General features: G+C 36.1%; 1 long non-coding RNA gene across 1 annotated transcript; it reads left to right on the top strand.

Annotated features, from left to right (window-relative positions):
• Positions 1 to 3286: 3286 nt before the first annotated feature.
• Positions 3287 to 4762, top strand: LOC127971183 (uncharacterized). Its single transcript, XR_008156767.1, has 3 exons — positions 3287 to 3486; positions 3576 to 3674; positions 3965 to 4762. It is a non-coding gene; the product is annotated as an uncharacterized LOC127971183 (long non-coding RNA).
• The last annotated feature ends 1813 nt before the right edge of the window (positions 4763 to 6575 follow it).

Below are 6575 nucleotides of genomic sequence, written 5' to 3'. Positions count from 1 at the left end.
GTAACAGCACACAGTATTAAGGGTTCCCAAACTTTTGAGTGGGGTTATTTTAATAATTTCAGCAAATATTTTGTCTTGTGGACTAAATGTTAATATCTTTTATGTACAATATCTTACTCAGGACAGTACTAAATAAAAAATAACATGCATTTAGTATGATCTCTCTTATTTTTTGAAAATTACTCATATTTTCACAGATTCTGCAAGGGGTGCCCAAACTTTCGAGCCCCACTGTATATATATATATAATTTTTTTTTATATATAAATAAAAATAAATACAGACAAAAACATATGTAAATGAAGAAAATCTAAATATAATTTTTGTAAATATTTTAATTTATGTATTCATTTAGTGACACTAACAGAGAATTTGCTGTGTTTGTCTGTTTCAAAGCAGAGGTTTCAAATTTGTAAATGTAATTTTTACACAAACATCAACCGTATTATGAAAGCCTTCAGCTGAATAATTTATCAGTTGATCATCAAGGTTACACAACACAAACGAACCTATAGTTCAAGATTACAATCATATGTTGCAGAATATTGCATGATGAAAGTGTTCAAATAGAGCCCAAAATATGAAGTATATAAATTTGCATGCATAAGAAGTTTTTTTCTCAAGTTAATTTAATAAACTTCTTCTTTGGTCTCCATAATAACCACAGGCTAAGTAGTTAAATTGTGAGATGGTGTCAATTGTTCAATGTTCTCTCTTTCTTATAATCTTGTTTTAGAGTATGCTGATGAATAATCAAAGTAGACCTTTTTGTCTATTACTGATATACTGTAGATGTAGAAGAAAAAAAGGTTAATTAAATCCAGTCTAGGGACTAGTGTCTTATAATAATAATAATAATAATAATAATAATAATAATAATAATAATATATTATTATTATTATTATTATTATTATTATTATTATTATTGTTATTGATTAGAGAATATATTTCATTACAATATGCCATTATACTCTGTAATATATACCACTGTAAGACTTTTTAAGTTCTCATCCAACATTTTGTCATTTATGTTCAAAGTTAAAGCAATGTTGAAGTCCTAATTGGCCATTTTTTACTGTTGGTTGCCATTTTGAGATGCTAGATTACTTATTCTATCTCGAGTTAGTGTGAAAAAAGAGACCATAAAATGATTTTAGAATTATGCTTTTAGGTTTCACAGTAATTCACTTGTCTAATTCATAGAAAAAAAAAATATTTTATTAGTCTTTTTATTAGTATTAATATTATATTATTCCTCTGAACATTTCTTAAAATAAATAAAATGAGTCGAAGTAGCTCAATTTTTCTTCCTGACAACTTCTCACATGCTGCTTCATTTCACACACACAATGGGCCTCTTTTCAGAACATGGAAAATTATACCATTGCCATCTGTTGCAAGAAAGAAAAAATTGTTATTGTTAATTTTATTTGGCTCTCAAAGAAACCGTATTTGGCAGTTAAAATTGGAACAATCACTCCAGAGCCTTATTCCTTCTGTGGAGAGAGAGAGAGAAAAAAGTTGAACCAGTACTGATTACCAGGGCCCCAAAGGAACATTTTATTCTAGTTTCATACATTATTTTTTTAAACATTTTAATGTTTCATAAAAAAATAAAGAAATAACATTTTGAACAAAGTTGAAAAAATACCATGAATTGGATTCAGAATGATAATCAAAACGTAGATGGAGTCAATCAACACCCCAAAGTTTGACTGTAATTATTTCCTCTTCATCTGTTGACATTTTATTTAAACTTTAAACATTACAGTTTTGATGCTGTTTCATGTCAGATGATCATGTTACATGTACAGTATTAGTAAGTTGAGTTTCTGTTTTCTTCTTCACTTGTGTTTTTTGGAAATTCTGTGCAGATGTGTACTAGCACCTTCTATAGTTTAATAATGTAAACACGGATTCTAGGAATATACATATATTTAGAATTTTTGTTAGTACAAGTCAAGTTTACTCAAATGTAGATTTAAGTATATGTATGAGGAGTACATAAAGCCCATTTCTGAGAAGTACATTAAAAGTAAACTAAAAGCATTCCTATTTTTAGTTTAAAAGTATACTAACAGCACACTTGAATAAACTTTATTTTTAATTTTTTTTCTCGTAAGGGAGCACAGTTCCTGTATGTACTCCATACAGGTACAGAATAATATTCCTGGGAATGTTCTCCATTTACTTGTACTATCTGAGATCTTCTGGTCCAAAAATCTCAAATCCAGAGGCTTTATCAAAAAACAAACAAACAAACAAAAAAACAGAGGCTTTATCAATCTGCAAATATTCCTCTGTTTTTAAACTAGAATAAAAATCCATATGTTTCATTAAAATCATGTGTATCAAAAATGAATTTGCTATCTCTCCCTTTTCTATCAAAGACTAAGTTTGAGTAATTCCAACCAGCCATTTTCTTTATTCCTTTCCATGCTGACTGAATATTTCCCTTAATAAAACTTCTCCTCCACTGTTGCCTTGGATTCCATTTTTTGCCCTCCTAATTTCTCGTTTTACTTCCTTAGTAACCTGACACTTTTCCAGATCTGTACTTAAAAAAAAAAGAAAGAAAGGAAAAAAAAAAAAAGTTTCTTATTTAAAACATGTTTCAATGATTTTGTCACAGCAGGGGTTCAGATAAGACTTGGTGCCTACTTTGGTTTAATTGTTCAATGAAATCTAATTAGTGGTAGCAACGTTGTTTGTGTACCTTGTTAGGGGCCTACCATTAACTTCAAATTACGTTTGACGTACCATTAAATATTAACGTTTGTTAGCGTGTTAACAGTCTATTGAATAATATAAAAGAATGTTGTTTGACTGGAATGATAGAAGATAAATGTGCAACACTAACCATATATTTTTGCATGTTAAGTCTTTCAGGAGATTGTGTGATATACATTAACTTAAGAGTTCTTAAAAGCACTATTGAGGTGTGTTTTCTCTAATACTATGCATGTGCAGAACTGTTCTGTGTACCAGTTGAAGTTGTAAGCATGTGAATGCAAAACCATTTTTTTATTTTATTTTTTATTATCTATACAAAATATAATGGACCGGTTCATAATTCCTTATAACTTTTAGGTCTAGTTTCACAGACAGGGCTTGGATTAAGCCAGGATTAGGCTGTAGTTAAATTTAGAACATTGAAGTAGCTTTTGTAAACATGCATTTAGAAAAAAAAAAAAAAAACATTACTGATGTCGATGTGCATCTTGAGACAAAACCATGGCACTGACACCTTTTTTTTTTTTTTTTTTTTTTTTTGTAATACCCAATAGTTGCCAGATGCTGTCCTGTTGGAAATTCTTCTTTACGTGATCCTGGAGGAGGGGTGATGCTACATTACTAAGTCTGTCTTTGGTTTGTTCCAAATTCAGAAGTCTGCTGTACTGTATACAGACTCCTTTCGAAAGAGGGCACAATCCAGCTGGCTTGACGGAGTATCTTCTTTTACATATTTGATTAGAGGTTTAAAAAGGTGCCATAACATTACATTTCTCAGTTGCCATGTCTGAATGTTTATCTTTGTAATAATGCTGTTTTCATGCTCCTCATCTCAATATACAGGTGGAACAAAATGGAGAACAAGTCTGAGCCATGTCAGGAATTCAACAAAATGTACACCCTGCAGACACTGCGACGAGGTTTACAACAACTGCTTACCAGGTGTGCAAATTATGCATGAAAATGTAATCACTGCTCTGTACATGACAAGATGCAATGGGAATAATCATTAATATGGCTGTGCATGCATGTCTACTGTTAATAAAGCAATTTAGGTATTAAAGTCACCATTTTCTTATGAATAATAAAATGCAGCAGCTAGAGTTCTCCCTAGAATCAAGAAGTATGACCGGATTAGCCCAGTTCTGTAAACCCTGTACTGGCTCCCTATCAAACATCGTATAGATATTAACATCTTCAATTATATTAATCTGTTTCTTTCTTATTCGAAGGTCACTGCAGTCACCCGGATCGAGTACGTATCCAGACCAGATGGTGGATCGCACCTAGAAAGGACCTCTACTGCCCTGAAAGACAGCGGAGACCAGGACAACTAGAGCCCCAGATACAGATCCCCTGTAAAGACCTTGTTTTTTCTCCATTTTGTCACTGGTGGAGTTTTGGTTCCTTGTCGCCTCTGGCTTGCTTTGTTGTGGTCACTTAATTTACAGTGATATCATTGACATGAATGCAAACGATTCCACAGATACTATTTAAACTGAACCGAGTTGAAGGATGACATCACTGAATTGAATGATAAACTGTCTTTTAAACTGACTACAAACTGAGCTTACTAATGTCCTTCTGCATTATTGACTGACACACTATTTTCCTATTTAATACTGTAAAGTTGCTTTGCTTTGATCTGTATTATTAAAACCACTATATAAATAAATTATGCTTGACTTGACCATGTTGCAAGAGGAAAATGAGGTGAGATGCACATCCACTCTGGGTTTTACAGTGATTGGTGCAAGATGCTGGAGAAGTAACTCTGTATACCTCATCAGTTCTGATCTAAGAGTCTTGAAAATACCTCCGGATTGTTGTTAGTGATTCTGATTGATATTTTAGTCTGCTTGCTTACTGGATATATTTTATACTGTTTACATTGTAAAGCACTGACTTTGACAACTTACTAACCCAGTTACAAATTTAACAGCTACTTTATACTATATATATAGTTGTTTCTTGAAATACTACAAATATAACTGCAAATTATGATTTTAAATAAAGGTCTCTGAGACTTCTCTCTTTTCAGTCATTTGTGTATATAGCCTATAATAAATATACAACATACACCCAGTAAGTGCCACTCTCGTATATAAACAAATATAAATTGTTTTATTTCACACAAACAATGATACATGCATGCATAAACATTCAGCTGGAAATTAACGTTTAGCAAAATGATCTTATTTCTTGTTTATATTTGATCAATATTTTAAATCAAATAATATACAATACTGACATTTATACTTATTTTAAAAAGTATTAAACATAATCATAAGTGTATATAATTATTTATTTGTCTTGTTGCCGCCGGCAGCCTCCTCCAATTTCCGGGTATTAGCGACAGCTGCCATCCGGTTTTATTGGCAGCCACTTCCTGCTGCCAGTGACAGCCACTTCCTGCTGACAGCTGCCGATTTTTCGCTGAACCCCCTCTCTTTTGTCACCCAGGGCTTATTATTTGAATACATTTTCCTAGGTATCACAGACTGTGAATATGAACTCCCAACATCAGCTTACTCATCGTTGTCTACACAATTTTTAAAAATGTCCCATTCACTGCGATCAAAGCAGTTTTGTAATTGTAAGAGGTTATCATAAGTCCATCTTTGAAATGATCTATGTAGTAACAGGTCTAATTCTCTGCAGCATGGTTTATAGCATGGTTGCAAAGAAACGTCTCGGTTACGTATGGTAACCCTCGTTCCCTGAAGGAAGGAACGGAGACACCACGTCGGTGACCGACGAATATGGGATATCGCTTCAATAGACCAATCTACTTCGAGTGTAAACTAAATGAGCCAATGCACATTGGCATGCAATTATTGCATCCAGCTGCCGCTGATCACTGCTTGAGTATAAGAGGGCAGCAGGTGCAATGAATACAAGTTTTTCGCTGAGGAGCCGAGCCGGGAACCCGGCAGCTCAGCGGCGGTAGAGCAACCATGGCGACGGGACGTGGCGTCTCCGTTCCCTCCTTCAGGGAACGAGGGTTACCATACGTAACCGAGACGTTCCCTTTCAGTCGGTCACTCTCGACACCACGTCGGTGACCGACGAATATGGGATCCCTATCAAAGCGCCATGGGTGCTGCCCCTTCCAGTGCCCTGTGCGAGCCGCCTGCGTCCCTATTAGGTGTAGGCCGGGGCTCAGAACGAGTAGCTCCACTCACCATTGTCAAAGCACTACCTCACTGGGTGAGATTGGATAATACTGGGAAAACGTACCCGGTCCGCTTGGAGCCGGGACGCTGCAGAAGCCCCATCCTTCCCGAAGGAGGTCTCGGAGGCAAATACACATATAGCATCCGCTTAGGAGTATACGGAGAAATTTGAGGTGATTAAAACCCTCTTGGGAAGGCAGAAGTCTGCCGGGGAAACACAGCTCTAAGGCTATACCGTGGACTATACACATACGAGTAACGCTTAGGTCTCAATATGGAACCCAGCCTTCCATGGTTCTCACGGATTCATCATGAAGGCCTGGCGCCGGACGTTCCGCCGCGTCCAGCTGCCTAGGGTGATGGAGGATCTCAACAGGGTCTACAGTACGGACACTCTGGAGCAGTTTTAGCAAGCCCACACTAACCGGTGCCTCTCAGTGCCACTACCCATTTGAGGTGAGAACACAGGAGGATACCGGCTCTACACGAAGGCTATAGAACCTAGCAAACGTGTTAGGGGTCGCCCAGCCCGCAGCTCTGCAAATACCTGTCAGTGAGGCGCCATGAGCTAGCGGCCAGGAGGATGCAACACTTCTAGTTGAGTGAGCTCGCAACCTGAACGGGCAGGGCACATCCTGAGCCTGATAAGCCAGGGTTATGGCATCCA

This window comes from Carassius gibelio, chromosome B14 (genome assembly GCF_023724105.1).
Source record: "Carassius gibelio isolate Cgi1373 ecotype wild population from Czech Republic chromosome B14, carGib1.2-hapl.c, whole genome shotgun sequence".
Classification (NCBI taxonomy): Eukaryota; Metazoa; Chordata; class Actinopteri; order Cypriniformes; family Cyprinidae; genus Carassius; species Carassius gibelio.
Note: the sequence above shows the minus strand (reverse complement) of the source record. Positions and strands in the feature narration are given on the sequence as shown.